At 38.0% G+C, this 20,117-nt stretch overlaps 1 protein-coding gene across 5 annotated transcripts in view; it reads left to right on the top strand.

Annotated features, from left to right (window-relative positions):
* Positions 1–20,117, top strand: part of KLHL32 (kelch like family member 32) — a 209,815-nt gene that overhangs the window by 21,854 nt on the left and 167,844 nt on the right.

Below are 20,117 nucleotides of genomic sequence, written 5' to 3'. Positions count from 1 at the left end.
GACGTATCAACAGGATTAGTAAGCTTTTGGATATTTAAAATATGAGTTTATTTAGAACAAAAATATTTTAAATGTTTTGTTTTAAGTGATATCTGCTTTTAGACCAATCTAACCATTCAGAACAGATATGTAATGTCTATTTTCAGTTTCTGGTAAAAGAATTTTTTAACATGAATCCTTCATCTGGATCCCATTTATGTTGCTCAGTGTTTTAAAGCACTTATTATCTCATGGCACACCATATCACTTACTTATTTGCCACGTTTATTGTTTATCTGTCTTCTTGTGTAGAAAGTTAGCTCCACAGGGCAGGCATTTTATCTGTTCTGTTCACTGATATGTCCCAATAACCTAGAAGTGCCTGGATATGGTGACCACTAAATAATGACTTGTTGATTCTTTAGTCAAGAATCTGTCACTTCACTGCTGTGAGCTAGGAATTATTGTAATTGTTTCGTGAGGAATAGGTACTGAGGAACAGGGGTCTGGATAATTATTTTATAATATTGATAATTGGACAAAGTATGAGAGAAAGTATGGTAGTGGCAGGCCACTTCTGAATTTGTAATTTTCACCTTATGTTTTTGCCGTTTGTGCCAATCCTGCTCCAACTAGTCCCTAAAGTAGATCCTAATGAGATAACAGCTCATATATTCCCATCTTTCCCTTTTCTATTCCTCTAGATTGGCTGATTGTTTTATACTCTGGTTACTTAGCGGAAAAAAAGTGTAAGGGTTAACAAATGAGAAATGACTGGTAAAAGAAAAAGAAAGGGAATGGCCATAAAATGAGCTGTGAATAGGAGAAAAATGTTGAGTTCTATATACTTAAGAGTGGGTGCATATTTAATTCTAAACTTCCTTAGTAGTCATTGTGAAAAAAGCAGCTTGGTTAGTTTCTTGATTTAAAGCATTTATAAATGTTAAAAGAAATTTATTTGGGAGGCCATTAGGCTGAGATGGCTCCAGCACCTTGGGTTCCTACCTAAGTAAACGAAGTTTACCAGTGTTAATAGTAAAATGAAACAAACATAATCAGCTGAAATCATCAACTAACCACTAACTAGGGACCTTCCACCAATCGTATCCAATAAGGCAAACACCCAACTGTAGCCAATCAAGTAATTTCTTAGTTTTGCTTCTGCATTCAGCCTATGTGAGCCTGCAGCTCACATTGCACAGCTGAGTTCTCTGAACCTCCTCTGGTTCCAAGTGATGCCCAATTCATGAATTGTTCATTGCTCAAATAAACTGTTATATTTAATTTGTCTAAAGTTTTTATTTTAACATAAATAAGATACAACCACATGTTAGGAGCATAAATACAATTTATTTCTTTATACTAGGACCAAAAATAAATCCCTCTCAAGGATTCTCATGAAAAAGACACTGTGATAGATATCATGAGCAATGTCTTCTAAGCATCTTTACAGGGTTATCACATCACTTCTCTGATGCTTTCATTGATGGTAAACCTCAGTATATACAGAGATGGTAATTTGGGAGTACAGATGGGAAGGTATATTGCCTTTTGTACTCTGGAATAATAATGATTAAAACTTTCATGGATTTTATGCTCTTTGCATTGTTCTTAGTAATTATATTGACTCATTAAACTCTTATAAACATGCTGTGAGGTAAATAGTATTATATTAATCACATTTTACAGAATGAAGAAACTGAGGCAGAGAGGAATTAAGTACTTGTCACACTGGTAGTGGGTGGAGATTTGAAACTAGGCAATTTGATTACAAAGTTTGCACTCTTATCTTATGCCAAAAGGATACTACACAGTGTCCTTTTCATGAAAATCCTTGAGAGGGACTTCTTTCTGGTCCTTGCATAAATAAATGAATTGTATGATGCTCCTAAATGTTTGGTTTTGCTAGATGCCTTTCTGGAATCCAAAGCTAGATTTTAGAGGATCCAGAAGAGAAATGAACATTTTTTCAGAAAATTGTCTGTTGTAGGTTACTTAGAAGTTATTGGGCAATTGTGAGAGTTTTTGCCCTCTGGAAAATCCCTGAAGTCTAGCTATTCTGTGTTACTAATGCTAGAGGCAGCACAGTGTACAATGAGGGGTGTGAATTTCAGTCAGACTTGCCTGGATTCTAATTCTACTTACTAGATTGGTGATCTTGGGAAAGTTACTTCACCTTGTACATCAAACTTGAGGTTTGGTTCGTATCCTCTGCTTGGTACATCATCATAGTTGGTATTCCTAGACATTTCTCCAGAGAGACCAAATATTTTGTTTTTAATAATGTGGAGAAAAAAATTCAACCAAGACATCAGATGATTCCTGAGACCTACAGAAAAATTTTGTGATGTAGGTGTGTCCTTATGTGGGCAAGTCTATTTTTTGTGTGTGTGATACAGTTATTGAAATCATAAGATATACTTTGGGTCTGTTTCTTCATGAAATTAACATGATAGTTTTACTTTCACTAATAGTATTTAGCAGTTTTAAGTACAGGATATAACAAAGGGCAATAATATCTTGGTTAGAGAATATACTTTTTTAAAAAACATTATGTGATCATAGATTTTGTGCATTGGGAAAATTAGGATTTATGAAGGAAGGATTTGACTTCAGTCACTGAGATGGATTTGACAGCCTTTTTCCCCTCCACCTCCCCCACGCAATTCTCTCTGAGATTTATCCTCCCACTTGTCAGGCTCACCCAAGCCTATTGACTGAGCCAAGAAAACATACTCCACTCTCCTCCTCCTTTTCTGACTCATGCCAAAAAGTCATGTAGCAATTCAAACATCTCTGAAATTACAAAACATAATGTAGAAAACTTACTTATCTCCGACTTTAAAATCTTTTTTATTATTTTGATATTTGCATAAGATTTTAGATTAATTTCATTTCTTCAGAGACTCTCCCTGACAACTCAATAAACACCTGTTGACTCAATCACATCACAATGTTTTGTGCATTTTAGCAGTGTTTGTCTATTTACTGTTTATTCTTCTTAGAATGTAAGTTCTGTGAAAATAGGGACATTACATGCCCCCCTTTTTTTTTGAGACCGAATCTCACTCTGTTCCCCAGGTTGGAATGCAGTGACTGGATCTCAGCTCACTGCAAGCTCCGCCTTCCAGGTTCACACCATTCTCCTGCCTCAGCCTCCCAAGTAGCTGGGACTACAGGCGCCTGCCACCACGCCTGGCTAATTTTTTGTACTTTTAGTAGAGACAGGGTTTCACCGTGTTAGCCAGGATGGTCTCGATCTCCTGACCTCGTGATCCGCCCGCCTTGGCCTCCCAAAGTGCTGGGATTACAGGCGTGAGCGACCACGCCCGGCCGAATGTCTCGTTTTAAACTGTGTCTCCTAAAGTTAATGGCACATAGTAGGAATTAATAACTATTTTCAAATGGATGAGTCTTTCTAAAATCCTCATGCATTTTACTTCATTTAAATTGAGTCTCCTTAGTTCCAGCTCTGATATTCTAGTTAGTCAGTTTTCTCTTTGTGCCATTCTTTTTGCCATCCTTCACATTTGCTCACATGTTATCATTGTTCATTTACCCAGATCCAGTGTCTCTGGGTTCATTTCTAATGTTGCCACCATCTTCCCCCACCAGTCTTTCTTTCCACAGGTGTAGACTTGCCACCATCTTTCCCCACCAGTCTTTCTTTCCACAGGTGTAGACTTGCCACCATCTTTTTGTGTAATGTTGACTGAGTTAGTATTTGATAATCTTATTTTTATTTTCTTTAAATTGTGAATATTTTCCATTTGACTGACTCATAGTGGGGTTGTACAGATTATTAATGACATCTCTTATTTACTTTCATAAGATCATATCTTCAGAGTTCCCTGTTGAGATTAATGATTTCGCATTGTTTAAATATTCATAGTGTCCTTGGTACTGTGATTCAGAAAACATAACTTTTTTTCTCTTTTTTTCCCTCCTAAATTTTAGTATTTCACAAAGGTATTCAGTGGTAGTAGAACTAAGGAAAGGAAATTCAGTAGGTAAATGGTTTGCCACTAATAATTGGAATTAAATATACTGACTTTAAAGTTTTTTACTTAAATCAATATTGTTTTTCTTTTTTAATAGTAAAATTATGACTAGTATTTTGAGCGCTCATTATATTTTCAAAGTGCCTCATCTTGCTGTTCAGTTACTCTGTAAAAAGCAGGACAATGTAATATTGTCTTAAAACTGAGCCACAGTATATTTTTCAAAGCCAAGGTTTTAAAGTGATATTAATTTAAAAATTAAAGTGAAACTTTGATTTATTTTGGGTCTTGATATCTCAAAGTTTTTAGAATTATGTGCATATTCTGTAAAAGACTTAGAAGCACATTTTCAATGACAGAGGCAAGTGTTTTTGGAGGTGTCTGAAATTTCTACATTTGTGGTTTAAAAAAAGACCATTAGCTCTCTAAACAAGAACAATGTATAAACAATACATTTATTAGTAAGTGTTCCAGGAACATAGCTCATTCTAGCATAAAGAAGAGTGGGATGTGGTCCCTGCCCCTATAATTCATAGTTAAGATGTCAGTTAACATGAAGTTCAACCCAGCTGAAGGAACTTCACCTCATGCCCACGTTTTTTCTTCTACCTTACATCTCTTTTTTAAAAAAGAAAATTATGCTCTAAGTGATAGCTTTTATCAGTTGTCACGTTAAAAAAAAATCCAGACACTTTGCTTTACAAAATCATTTTAATCTTACTCCTTTACATGCATTCCTGGTGTATGGTAAGTGCTATTTAAATATTGAATGAGTTGAGTGAGTGAGTGAGTGAATGAGTGAATGGTTGGTGAACGACTAGTTATAGTAAATTCTTCGTTATTCAACCTGACCAGATGTATTTTCATGGAAAACCAAATATTTTATCTGAGAAAATTAGCGTGTTCATTACACCAATTAACATAACTAATTGAATAGCTGAGGGTTGTCCTCTTTGCCGTAGACATTGATATTAGTAACAAGGCAAGGGCATTTCACATACTACTCTTGCTCTACTTTGATTCCACAACAGAAGACATTCTTAAATCTGAGAGCCCATGAGATGATAGTGAGAAAATGCAGTTTTGGGGTAGACATTTTCATATAGCTGTCATTGATTTCTTAAACTCAAGAAAACCTTGTAATATAAGTTTGAACCAAAAAAAAGTACTTCTCACAAAACATGTAATTCTGAATGTTTTATAAGTTAGATTAGAACTGTGACCTGATCTAAACATAAAGTGGTTAAATTTCTAATTTAAAACATGATATTTAAAATTTTATTATTAATAATGGAAAAATATACATGAGTCAGACTCACATGGTCTCTGTTTGATGATAAGGGAGACTTCAACAGGCTGAGTAGGACTGGGAAGAAGCAGGACCAGCTTGGGTTCAGGCAAAGGAAACAGACTGAGCTGTCTGCATGAGAGGAGATGTCAGCAGCCCTATACACCTTGTTCCTGTAGTATTATGAATTTGGGCTGCATTTACCTGGTGTCAGTGGCTAGGAGAAGTGTTTTGAGCATTTTTAAAAAGAAGTTTGGTGACTTTTATGACCAGAAATATGCCATAGGAACTTAACTCTTGTTTTTATGAATTAGCCTATGGTAAAATTGAAACTGCCTTTGCAAATAATATGACAGCAAGAGAAATTTGTGGTGGCTGACTCCATCTTGCTTCTAGTCTCATGGGCTGGCTGGACTCACTTATTCCTAGGTGTAGGCCCAGCTAACCGTGGGAGGAATTTAGCTAAAGTCTAACTTTGAAGCAAGGATCATAATTGCCACTCACTAAAACTGATGCTTCCTTGTTCAGGGACTGAAACTACCTTTTGTAAGACTAATGAAAGCCCACAAAACTAGGATTGTGAGAGGGGCCTGAATTCTGCAAAGAGGTAAGCCTAACTTGCCTTTCTATAATTGTTTACTGCACTGCAGTAAATGTATCACCACAAGGTGATCACAAGATTTGTGACTTCCCCAGTTGTTCCCATAGATAACATCACTATTGTAGAACCTAAGATTGATCTTTTGAGATGTTTTTCAGTCCTTTGTATTCTGGTGACCAATTGACTCCACCAGGATCCATGACTCATGACTCAGCCAGGCCTATGGCCCCCACCCAGAGACTGTCCCAGCACATAATGACTGTTTTCCACAACCCTGTGATTTCATCCTCAACCAATCAGCAGCACCCATTCCCTGGTCCCTTGCCTGCCAACTTATCCATGAAAACCCTAGCCTCTAAGTTCTTGGGGAGGCTGATTTGAGTAATAAACTCCTGTCCTCTCACTTGGCTAGCTCTACATTAAACTCTCTGTCTACCACAATACTGCTGTCTCAGTGAATTAGTTTTGTCTGTGCAGCATGCGAGAAGACTCCATCAGGTGATTACAAATTTGATTCATTATACATTGTTTCCAAGAATCTATCAACAATGTTATGTGAGAACTTACTTTATTTACTTCCATATTTCTCAGTAACATGCTTATGTTACAGTCTTGGTTTTTGATGTTTGAGTTGCTTGGTTTCCCATGAAAAAAGATGAAAATTTAGCTTTCTTGCCAGGCGTGTTGGCTCATGCCTGTAATCCCAGCACTTTGGGAGGCTGAGGGAGGAGGATCACTTGAGGCCAGGAGTTTAAGATCAGCTTGGCCAACATGGCAAAACCCTGTTTGTACTAAAAATACAAAAATTAGCTGGGTGTGGTGGCACATTACTGTAATCCAAGCTACTCAGGAGGCTGAGGCAGGAGAATTGCTTGAACTTGAGAGGTAGAGGTTGCAGTGAGCCAAGATTGCACCACTGCACTCCAGCCTGGGCTACAGAGTGACACTCCGTCTCAAAAAAGAAAAAAAAGAAAGACAATTTAGTTTTCTTCATTCCCTAAAATCACCCCATCATACATACAGGCTTCCCATCCCTCCATTCTCTGAATTAGTTACGCTGATACTTTGGTCGGATCATTATTTCATTTTTATATGATTATGACAATGTAAAGGTTATTTATATAATCAAAATATGATTACTTTTCCTTTCCTGCACTACTTTTGTTTTTCATTAATAGTTGTCTTTTTTTTTTTTTTAAACTTAGGTTTTTTATTGTTATCAACAATTCAATCCTCAAACTCTCCTCTAGCTGTAAATTGGTAGAAACCACGTTAGCTTTTCTGTCTGTTTCACCTGGTCAGTCTCTCTGGATCTTTCTGAACTCCTCCAGTTTGCCTGTTTTTAATAATTGCAGTTTGGGAACTTCCTTCACTATCACCCAATAATTCCTATCATCTCTCTCTTGTGTTGAATCCTTGGTCTCCTGAATCACATGTCTTCCTTTTCTCAATATATACTCCCTTGTTTAGGTGGAAAACATCCTTTAAATAACTTCCTGGGAAACAATGCCTGGGAGATAATTGCTCGTACTTTGCAAGTCTGGAAACATCTTTATTCTATTTTTAGACTTAAAAAAATTGATAATTTGTTTGGATATGGAAGACTACAGTGGAAAAAATTGTTTTAGTTTTCTTTCCTTCATTTTTTTTTTTTTTTTGCTTAGATAATTCTCTGTTCTTTTTAAAATTTTGGTGATGCTTGGGTATTCACTCATATTAAAGAGAAAAAAAAGCTGGCTGGAAGCTCTGAGCACATGGGCAGGCTTATTATGTAGCGATTACCCCATAAAGTGATCTGGTTGAGCCATTTATTTGAGAAACCTATGATGTCAGACTTCTTAGGTTTGGTGATGGCTTAGTTATATTCCCCAGAGAGTAATCTTCTAATTTCCCTGGGTGATATAAACCTAGCTGCTGGCATTCTGGAAGCTGAATGGAACATGAAAGCTTAGGGGCTCCACGTTTTCTGTGTAAACTTACCCTTTCTTTGTTTTTCAGATGGCACCTCCTCCCTCCACTGAACCTGGCATTCCTCAGTCTAGAGATACTTATGTTTTCTCCAGAGAGCAAATATCCATTCTGTCACTGGGATGAGACGGACAGTAACCATGTAGTGCAGATTAGGAGAAGGGACCTAGGAGTTCAAACTGCTTTTTAAATAGATTTTTTTCCTCCTAGTTTTTCTATTGTCAGCTGTCTTAGCCAGCTTGGGCTGTTATAACAATAACAAACTACCATAGACTGGGTAGCTTAAAAAACAAACATATTTCTCACAATTCTGAAGCCTAGAAAGTCAAAGATCAAGATGCTGGCAGATTCAATGTCTGGGGAAGACCTGCTTCCTAGTTTCCAGATGACCATCTTCTTGTTGTATTCACACATTGTGGAGAAAAGAGAGAAGAAGCAATCTCTTTTTTTTTTTTTTTTTGAGATGGAGTCTCACTCTGTGGGGCAGGCTGGAGTGCAGTGGCGCCATCTTGGCTCACTGCAAGCTCCGCCTCCCGGGTTCACGTCATTCTCCTGCCTCAGCCTTCCGAGTAGCTGGGACTACAGGCGCCTGCCACCACGCCTGGCTAATTTTTTGTATTTTTAGTAGAGGTGGGGTTTCACCGTGTTAGCCAAGATGGTCTCGATCTCCTGACCTCTTGATCTGCCCACCTCGGCCTCCCAAAGTGCTGGGATTACAGGCGTGAGCCACCACGCCCGGCCTTGTCTCCTCTTATAATAGCACTGATCCCGTCACGAGTGCTCCACTGTCATTACCCAGTTACCTCCCAAAGTCTCCACCTCCCAATACCATCACATTGGATATGAGTTGAACACTTGAATTTTGGGGGAGAGACATTAAGTCCATAGCATGAACCTCATGCTCATACCATTGGTTCATGAGTCTTTTAGATATATATTCCTTGATGCAAATTGAGTTTTTTCTTTGAATTGCCCATTGCCAGATTGGAATTCGCCTTTCTTATCTCCTGCTGAGTCAGTTATTATGCATCCATCTGTTCTGTTCTCTATCTTCAATAAGTTTTATGTTTTTGATTTCTTCTCTTGTTCTCTTTGATCTTGGGAGTTTATTGCTGTTTTTTCGTCTCTTGAGGTTATTTCCTCAAGAGAAAGATGAAAAAAAATGTTTTAAATTAACGGTTCCTTAAATCAGGGTATGCGTTGCATTCAGTGCAAACATTTGAATGGACATGTGTTCAATCTGCCATTTTTAACCAGAATCCTTTTGTAAGTGTATTAGTCCATTTTTACACTGCTGATAAAGACATACCCGAGGCCAGGCGTGGCAGCTCATGCCTGTAATCCCAGCACTTTGGGAGGCCGAGGCAGGTGGATCATCTGAGGTCAAGAGTTTGAGACCAGCCTGACCAACATGGTGAAACCCCATCTCTACTAAAAATATAAAAATTAGCTAGGCATGGTGGTGGGAGTCTATAATCCCAGCTACTCAAGAGACTGAGGCAGGAGAATTGCTTGAACCTGGGAGGCAGAGGTTGCAGTGAGCCAAGATTGTGCCACTGCACTCCAATCTGGGCAACAGAGCAAGACTCTATCTCAAACAACAACAACAACAAGAAATATAACCCCCCAAAAATTGTCTGGGCAATTTACAAAAGACAGAGGTTTATTGGACTTACAGTTCCATGTCACATGGCTGGTGAGGCTTCACAATCATAGTGGAAGGTGAAAGGTACATCTCATATGGTGGCAGACAAGCAAAGAGAGCTTGTGCTGGGAATCCCCCCTTTTTAAAACCATCAGATCTCATGAGACTTACTCACTATCACAAGAACAGCATGGGAAAGACCTGCCCCCATGATTCAATTACCTCTCAGTGGGTCCTTCCCACAACACTTGGGAATTCAAGATGAGATTTGGATGGGGAAACAGCTAAACCATATCAGTAAGTTTCATTTTTATACCCCTTTCACTAATTAGGAAATTGAGATGTGGAGAAATGTAGTAACTTCATGAAGGTCACGTAAGCACTATTGAAGCCAGAATATAAACCTCTTCCTCCAACAGTCTTCTTCCAGAACCCTCTCTTCTTACCTGTATACTATGCTGCATCTCCAGGTAGTACAGGTTTCTCATTTTACAAAAGTATAGCTTGGAGGTCTCCATATCTTTCAGTGTGTGGTGCTTCTCATTTGGAAAGCTTTCTCCTTTCTCTCCATCCTTTAGTGCTCCCCTACTTGGTCTTTACCCAGTATTCTAAACCACATGCCTCTCCTTTGGTAGGATAATGTGGTGCAGCAGAATGTAAGAGCTGGGTTTGAGTCTCAGCTTCAGCAGCTGCCAGTTTTACCTTAAGCATTTCAGCTTGCTGAACCTCTGCTTTTTCTTCTGGGAAAAAAGCTCATTTAATTCTTACAATGCTCGATAGTTGTAAGAATTAAGTGTAATAGCCCGTGTGCATACATAGGCCTAGCCCATATGTAGGCACTTAAAAAACAGTGTTTCCCCAGTTCTAATGTTTCTTGCAGATGTAAGAAGCACATCAGGTTTTTCAAGGCAAAAAATAGTAGCACATTAAGGTATATAGTGATTTAAAATACAACTCCAATTCTAGACATTTTAAAATGAGGAAAATGTGTACATCTCTTGATAGAAGAAAAGCAGAATGTCTTATACTGTTAGGGTAACTGCAAATGTGGATGTTATGCCTTTGATTATAAGCTCTTTGATTTATGCCAAAGATTATAAGCTCTTTGAAGACAGAGACTATTTTTAATCTTTTTATGTCATTCCTGATATCTAGTTCAGTGATTAATGGAAATGTATTAAGTGCTTAGCACATATTTGATGAATGAACAGTCTATATATTAAAATTCAAAAGTAAGAGCATTTCTGTATTTGAAAATAGAGTCTGGATTACATCTAGATCATAAATTTGGGAACTAAATCACATATTTTCTATTTGCTAGAAGGCAAAAATTAATCACTGGAGAATGGTCATTTGCTATTGGATTAAGAACTTTCTAATATAGGACTTTCTAATTAAGTAAAATAATTACATATATGTAGCATGTTTATTTTGTCACATTATAAAGTAATATTTATCATACAAATAATTTCTATACTAGCAAAACACTCAAGATCTACATTTTGTCATCTATAAAGATGAAGATGAATAATTTAATTTAATTTTAACTGGTGTGAAAGCTTTAAGAAATTCCTCAATAAAAAATTTTTCATAGCAATATTTTTAAAAAGCACCTCAGGATGTTATAATTGCAGGTTAGGTTATTTTGACAAGACTGTGTAACCGATCCATGCATTTTATGTTTCTATTCATAGAGGAGTGATGGAGCTAAAAATTAAATTAAAATAAGAGCTGAAAAGGCGTGTGCTAATGTGACTGGAAGAACTTACACATTATATTTTAGTTTGGTTCCCAAGGTCTCCAGCTGTATTCATGAGGGTGACTAGATATCTTATCCTTATTCTTATATAAAGAAACTTTTAATATTTAGTGTAACATTATTTTAGGGAATATATTTCATAATACAAACTAAAACATCATGATTCAATATATGCAAGTAATCTGTCGTGCTCCTCATTTTTAAAACAGAATTACATTGTACTTTTACTTTATCTGCTTTGGAGGATTTTGTAAGAATAATGGTAATCCTTGAGGATTTAAAACAGTGAGCAAGATAGATGTGGGTCCTGCCCATATAGACAGGATGACCAGATAATTTATCATCCAAACTGAGAAACAAAAGAGAACAAATGGGATGTGATTAGTAAATTGCACTGGGACAATATGCAAAACGTAACCATTCCAGAATGAATGATCACCACACTTAAAGAACTTATTATCTAGGGAAGGGTTATGGGTAGAAATGAAACTAGGGCAGTAGATCCCTCGCCCCAACAAGTAATAATATAGAGTGCTGATTATGCTGTGAGTGGGGATCTATAGGTACTACTGGATCGTATAGGACAGTAATTAACTGTGACCTGGGAGGATCAGGGAGGGCTTCCCAGAGGAGGTGACATCTGAAACCTGCAGGATGAATAGGGGTTAACCAGGCAAAAAGGAAGGGTAGAAAGTTCTAAACAGTGAAGATGACAGTTATTGGTACCCTGAGGGGAGAGAACAGTTGAGTGTGATGAGTATGTCTGTATGACTGTAACCAGAAGAAGAAGGATCAAGTGGTAAAACACAAGGCTGGAAGTGTTGGCAGGGGTACTATTTTAAGAAGTTCGACTTTATCACAACAGCTTTAAGCAGGGCAGTGAGATGATCAAGTGGGCCAAGAGCTATTGCCTGTATTCATTTGACCATCATGTATCCAGTTGTCTTGGCTAGAACTGGACCTTCACATCTCTCAGCACATGGAGTTAGTCAGTGTTTCCCCTTCCCTCTGTGGGTAGATCCAGCAGCAGGACTGCACTGGAAAGAATTCAGAAAGGGTCATGTCTGACAGACTAGTGGGTTACCCATGGAAGGTAGCTTGGTAGAAGGAGTGCTGAGGGAAAAAAAATCTCCCTAAGTTATACAGAAGGCATGCAGGTGCACACACAGCTTGGCCTCAAGGATGGAGTGTTGGGAGGTGATGGTGCTTCAAGCACATAGCTGTGTGTCTACACTTGGGACCCTCATCCCTCTCTGCTTGGGCCCCCACAGTACTTATGAAAGGTGGAAGGGAGTGTTCTGGTAAAACAAGCAAACTATATGCCTGGATGTTGAAAGCAACTTCCCAGAGGAAATTTCCTGCAAGAGTGGTGGGGTTTAGTGCCTAGAGAAAGAGGAACACTGATTGGAAAGTGAAAGCTGGGGGCCACATGCTCCGAGAGGACAGTAGTGGAGAGGCCACTGTCTCAGGCCCCAGGAGGCCTCCACCATCATGGATTGCTCAGCATGCCTGTGGTCCAGCTTTGTCTGAGCAGAACACAGACCATCCCAGCTCTGGAGGTAGTGTGGTCTGCAGGCCTGGCACAGCCTCTGAGCCATAATAGCTTAGAAGAGACTGGCAAGGGGCTGCCATAACCAAGTACCACAGACTGGGTGACTTGAACAACACAAATTTATTTTCTCATAATTCTGGAGGCTACAAGTCTGAGATCAAGGTGTTAACAGGGTGGGTTTCTTCTGAGGCCTCTCTCCTTGGCTTGCAGATGCTGCCTTCTCCCTGTGTCCTCACGCGGTCTTTCTTTTGTATTCGCGTATGTTTTCATCTCTTCTTAGAAGGATGTCAGTCATTTTGGATTACAGCCCACCCAGTAACCTTTTAACCTCGATTATCTCTTTAAAGGCCAAATCTCCAACACAGTCACATACTGAGGTATTGGAAGCTTCAACACATGAATTTTGAGGGGACACAATTCAGCCCACGTCAGGGCCTCCTTGGGAGACACCAGCATGCGGTGGTTGCAGGTTCTGATCCTTGGCCTTTGGTTTCTGTGGATCAGGAAGGCTTAGGAACATTTGAATCATCTTCAAAACAAGGTCAAGTCTGTTATGGTCCTATTTTTCACTTCTAGTGACAGAGGTATTACCTTACATAGTCAGTGTGCATCTTAGATTGTTGGAAACCTCCTTTGTACTGATTCAAAGTTGCCTTAACTCACCTGTCCTGGTACTAGGTGCCTGAGGCTGTTGGTCTTTGGTCTCTTTAGCACTTCAGGGTATAACCGTGTCTTGGAATAGGTTCCCTTTTTTACTATTAGGTATGGTTAAGGGTATGGACTCTGGAGTCAGTCTTTTGGATTTGAAGCCTGATTTCACTATTCATTACTTGTGTGTCTTTCAGTAAATTCCTTGACCTCATTATGCCTTATTAGCCAGATCCAAACAGAATGGGGATAGTAAATAAGGTAGGGAAAAGTGTCCACTGTGCTGGACACTTACTAAGTGTTTAATTAAGGTCCTATCATCTTCATCATTGTTATAGCCATCACCATTGTTTCCTTTTAACAAGACACTGAGAAAGGTCTGCTCTGCCACTCACATGAATACCTGTGCAGGAGGAGAAGGACTAGCATTTTCCCTGTTCTTACTGAACAATTCTTGTTTACCATACTTTTCCTGGTCGTCTTCCCATAACTTGTCTTTCCCATGTAGAAGCCCAAAACCCCTTTACCTTTGATTATCCTAAGATCGTATGTAAGGCCAAGTTCTAACCACTCCTTTGAATTACTCATCACTGGGGGCTCCCACATGTATGTATGTTGAACATGTTAATAATAATTTGTTTTTCTCTTTAAAAATTACAAGGTATTATTGGAGTATTACACTCAAACATTATTAAACAAATATGTAATAATAGCAAGAATAAACCAGTGTTGGCAAAAAGTGTCAAACTCTGTAAAATATTTTGAAGGGATTTATTCTAAGCCAAATATGAGTGACCAGTGGCCCCTGACACAGCCCTCAGGAGATCCTGAGAACATGTGCCCAAGGTGTTCAGGATACAGCTTGGTTTTATACATTTTAGGGAGACATAAGACATCAGTCAATACATGTAAGATGTACATTGGTTTGGTCTGGAAATGTACGACAGCTGGAAGCGGGGGCTTCTGGGTCATAGGTAGATTCAAAGATTTTTTGATTGGCATTTGGTTGAAAGGGTTAAATTATTGTCCTAAGGACTAGAATCAACAGAAAGGAATGTCTGGGTTAAGGTAAGGGGTTGTGGAGACCAAGGTTCTCATTACACAGAAGTAGTCCCCAGGTAGAGGCTTCAGAAAGAACACATTGTAAGTCAGTTGTCTCCTGGAGCAGGAAAAAAATGAAGGGCAAGGAAGGGGATTCTCTTCAAACTGTAGATTTTTGTCCACAAGAGTCAGCTTTGGAGGACTGTTTCAAGATATGGCAAATAAAATGTATTTGGGGTTAAAATATTTTGATGTCTTTCTTTATCTGCCATGTGATGTTATGCCAGCATCAGGTTGGAAAGCAAGCCACATTATATAGGGTTAAATAAAACCCCCTGGATGAGACTTTATGGTTTGTAGGGCATGACTCCCCATACCCCTTTAGATAGTAATTTGGGCAAGAGAAGAAAAAGGTCAGAGTTGAGTTCTTCACCAGTCTCTTATATGTTGGTAGGATTGGTATGCATCCACATAATTAAGGTAGCTTAATTTTTAGTATCTTATGTTTATTGATTATATTAAACTAACTTAGCTTGTCCTTCTTTCTTTGTATGTCATCAAGACCTATAGGACACTTACTTTTATCCTCCCCGTTTTGTTACTGGCCAGGCTTGTTCTGCCTGTATGCAGCAAGCCAATCACTGTGGTGACAGTTTTTGCAAAAAAGAAAAGATTTTATTCACAAGGCTTCAATGTGCAGGGCCAGGGAAATAAATCTCAGATCCACCTCTCTGAAAATAGGGCTTGGAGGTATGTGTGTGACAGAAAGTGGGGTGGTCTAAAGTATAGGGAAAGATGATTGGTGAGTCGGAAAGGTGAGGTAATTAGGGCTTCTGCACAAGGGTAATTAAGCTGTATGGTTCTTCATAGGATATATGTGCAGAAAATGGTGGCACTAGCGTAATCTGATAATGGAGTTTTTGGCTCTCTGATATCAAGAAGTTCCCTCTTCAGGCAGCTGTTGCAGGCCCAACCTGTGCAACCAACTTGTGAAGGTCTCATCTGGCTTGAACTAGACAAAAGCTGCCCCCTAGTTTCTGAAAAATAACTATAAGCACCGTTACTACCGTGACCCATAGTCAGAGATGTTACCCATAAGGTAGCGAGTGGGAGTTCAGTTATGTATTGTTCAGTCATTTGACTTGCTAATGGGGGTTTTAAGATCAACTAGAGGTAAGTAATTAAAAGCTAGCCAGCTAGTTTGGAGGGCTTAATCATGTTTCACTTGCTCACTATTACTGTTTAATAATATATTTATTTTGTCTGTGTAAATATATTTTCAAGTTTGACTTAAAAAAAAACCCAAGTGAGACTCTACCAACTTTGAAACATTTTAATAAAAATAAAGACTATAAAGAGTTTAGATCCCATCAATCCTATGTACCAGATTATATTTGAAGAGACTTACCAGAAATGGAGGACATTCCACTAATGAACATTTCCTAAGGGTGAGGGTGGTAAATAATTTCAATTATGTGAAAAAATCGCTATATTTTAAGAAATATTTGCTGTGTTTCTGGGGGTAAATGCCCAGCTTCCTCTGGAGAGCTTGGAGAGGGGGGTCTGAGTCTTCACCAGCTGTAAAGTTGTCTTGAGAACAGTCCTTGAAGGATTGCTGCTATACACATTTTTGGTATTACAAACACTAGTATTTGGCATACGAACTACATTACCAAAAAGTGAAACAAAAGAAAACATTCAGAGATTCCTGTCACTGGATCAAATCACTACATGATTCATATTTGTGTTCTATAACAAAAGAAGACACACAATGATGTTTACTATGACCCTGTGATGTGTCAGCCGTTACACTAGGTACGCTACATACACTATAAGCCCTGTGATAAGGTAGTATTATCTGTATTTTTAGAAAATGAAGAAATTGAGTCTTGGAAAAGGTAAGAAACTAGCCTAGCCTAGTTGCACATCGATATGTACAAACAGCTTCATTTTGTAAAATGTGTGTTTTATTTTTGTTTGCAAGCTGGATTTATTTGGTTGTATTTTTAATCACAAAGACTGAAATTTGTGGTACTAGTCTTTTGGGGGTCATTTCTCACTTTGAGAAGTTACTACAGTAGCTGAACTCTTACACTGTTAAATGAAAACCACGATGCCTGTTGTAGGGGAGGGGGTAAAATCTTCTTTCCTCTATCCATCGTAGATTTTTCAGCAGGGCCTCTATATTTTTAGACCACCAAAGACAGATTAGCAAGAGAAAAACAAACAGAAATTTATTTCCATGTTCATCACAGATACACATGGGAGCACCCAGTGATGACTAACCCAAAGGAGTGGTTAGAACTTGGCCTGACATATGATCTTAGGATAATCAAAGGAAAAGGGATTTGGGGCTTCTGGATGGGAAAGACAAGTTACAGAAAGATGACCAGGAAAAGTACTGTAAACAAGAATTTTTCAGTAAGGTTTATTGTGCAGATTGAAGTCAGTACCTTCTCCATTGATAAGAGTTAGGAGTCCTCCTCTTCCTGGTCCAGGAAAGGAAGAGACCTTTTACGAAAAGAAATTATGAAAATGTTCTTTATAAATGTAAATTTTCTTTACAAAAGGACAACGGTACCCTGTGTTTAGAGCTATTCCTGCATCTGCTGGTTCTCAGTGGCTTTTAGGTCAAAATGATCCATGTGCTAAGGAGGCATATTTTGGGGTGGCTATTCTGGTACCCTCCATGCCTTGTTTTTTTATAGTAGTTATGCAATAGAGGCAAATCCCTTCCTCCTTCCTGGGTTCATTAAGCTGAACCGAAAGGCTGATGGCTACTTAAAATTTTAACATGTTTTCTTAACTATTTTTATATATTCCTTGTCTTTAAGTGTTTAGTAAAATCAATAAATTATCTGTTCACCAAAATAATATTTTCATTATTCAGTAGTTGACCACAAAGCTCCTGAGGACATACCCAAGGACGGGCCTACTTGAAAAAGAGCTCAGAGGAGTCTGTCTAGAGTTTGGTCTAGAAGAGAATCTTTGTCATGCCAATGGCTCAGAAGATTGTAGATGGTCACAGTTGAAAGAGATCTCAAAGGTGATCACTCTTAAGTGACAGAAAAAGAGTCACCTCATTTGCTTCCAGCCCCACATAGCACTCCTTTGGGATTTGTGATAAATGCAGTTCTGTCTCTGAGAGTGTGTGAGAGCCCTAAATGTTGGCTACCTGGAGAGCAACTCTGGCCTTTCTTCATATTGCTCTGCTTCCTAATGCTCCACTCAGCTGGCTCAGCTCTGATCATTTCTGTATTCTGAGGAGGGGAACTGCAGGAGACTGGCCTGGATCTCCCTGGGCTGTGGGAGGGAAACAGCCTTGGGTTAATCTACGTACTAGGCATGGGAAAAAGTGCAAGGAAGTGGGAAAAGGGAGAAGAGGTGTCTGGCTGGAGCTTACAAGTAGCCATGTTGTTCACTCTACTTATGGTGAGGAAAACTTTTTATAAAAACAAATGTATTTGCTAACAAATTTTAATTCAGTATATATATATCCAATATATAAATATAGAGAACATAGGGAATAATAAATAGTAAATAATATGTAGTAAAAATAGTAAATAATAAACCTTTTCCAGTGGTGATTAATCCTTAACTCATTTTAACTCACCTTTTGAAAAAAATAATTTCAACTTTTATTTTGGATTTAGCAGGTACATGTGTATGTAGGTTTGTTACATGAGTATATTGCATGATGCTGAGGTTTGGGGTGTGGATGATCCTGTCACCCGGGTAATGAGCATACTACCTAACAGGTAGTTTTTTAGCCCATGTCCCCAGCCTCCTTCTATTTGTCCCCAATGTTTGTGGTTCCTATCTTTATGCCTAGGGATACTCAATGTTTAACTCACTTATAAGTGAGAAGAACATGTGGTATTTGTTTTTCTGTTCCTGTGTTAATTCGTTTTGGATAATGGCTTTCAGTTTTATCCATGTTGCTGCAAAGGACAAGATTTTCTTCTTTTTGGTGGCTATAAATACACAGTGTTCCATGGTGTATATATACCATATTTTTTAAATCCAGTCTACCACTGGTGGGCACCTAGTTAATTCACCTTTAAAATGGTGTCCAGTTTCCTAAGCTTTGTAGTATATAGTGGCTTATAATTCAACAATTTTAGAAAACACCTGATTTAGTGAGTTGGTCTCCAAACGATAAATGTCTGTAAAAGAAAATTTCATCTATCTTATTATTTTTAATGATCATGTTTGAAATGAAACATATCAAGTTAGATGTGCCATTTAATTTGAGATTATTTTAACTTTAGGATTTTTGTTCTCCATTCAGTTGTTGGGAGTATTTTAAAAACATTGGACTTTCAGAAAGATTAAGGTGTTACACCTCCCTGTAGTATTAAATATTCTTTGCAACTTTAAAGCTCAAGTGTCCATGCCTGTTGGAGTTTGTGTTAGGCGACAAAAGACTGGAGTTTATAACCTAGATTCTGAAAGGACACTGTAGCAACATTAGGTTGCTAAGCAAGTCTCTTGGCTAATTAAACAACGTGCCTTGAATTACTGTGACTGCCCATGCTGCTCAGTCCTAATGGGGCAATTAAAAATGACACTCACTTTTAGGTTCGTCAAGACTTAAATTAGAAATAAATGAAAGTAGAGACATACTATTTTTAATAATTAAAGAAAAGAAGAAACAAAAATATAGTTGTATGAAAAATATTCAAAGCAACCCAGCAACCTAATGTTCAATAAAATGGAATAGTTAACCAATGATGGTATGCTATGTGAAGTATTATGCAGTCATACCAATTGAGGGTTTGTATACAATATAACAAATATTGTATTTCGGTCAGATTGTAAATTGTAGCTCTCTCTTTTATACAAATCAGCAGAAATAGGCACAGCTTAACATATTCCTTTCATAAGCATTTTCATCCTGTTATTGCTTTTCAAAATAAAATTGAGACAGAAGGAAGCCTATTTAACTTATCCAGATTCTAATTAATTTAGCCACTTGGGTGCATTAGAAAATGGGAGCTAGAACCTCTACTGAGGGTTGTAAAGTGTAGTCATGGACCAGGACCAAGACTATTCAAATAATTTATTTTTCTAGTCAGAGTTACTCCAATGATGAAAAGCAAAGACGGGGAATGGAGGCAGGGACTAAATGAGTAAGCGTGCTTGAATAGCCAAGGAGCAGTTTCAAGCCTGACAACTGCATCCTGTTGTATATTTCAATTACGCAATATCGAAGCCTCTATAAGAATCCATTTTTCATTTCCTACTAATTTTTATCTTCTCTATGTTATTTTTTCCACCTACTTTTCAGAAATCTGCTTCTTGAATAGAAAATTGTATTTCTATAGACACTTAGCCATGAGGTACTTGATTTTAATTTAATTCCACTAATCATATTTGGAAGGAAAATGAAATCTCTATAAACGACAAGTCAACTAGTATTTGTGGTTTAGATTTGTGGTTTATCAAATCTTAGTTTTTTCCTTTGGCCATCCCATCTGGTGTTTTAATTTTTATTTTAACACTAAATTACTATTGTTGATTCTCAAACATATTTTACTTCCTAGTCCTTGAAGCTTCAATAAAGTGAAAAAACTTTAATATCCAGAACAATTACTTGTTTGTTAAAGGAGCATTGTGTCAGAATGTTTTATGT

This window comes from Macaca mulatta, chromosome 4 (genome assembly GCF_049350105.2).
Source record: "Macaca mulatta isolate MMU2019108-1 chromosome 4, T2T-MMU8v2.0, whole genome shotgun sequence".
Classification (NCBI taxonomy): domain Eukaryota; kingdom Metazoa; phylum Chordata; class Mammalia; order Primates; family Cercopithecidae; genus Macaca; species Macaca mulatta.
The sequence above is the reverse complement of the archived record's forward strand: the minus strand, read 5'-3'. Positions and strand labels throughout refer to the sequence as shown.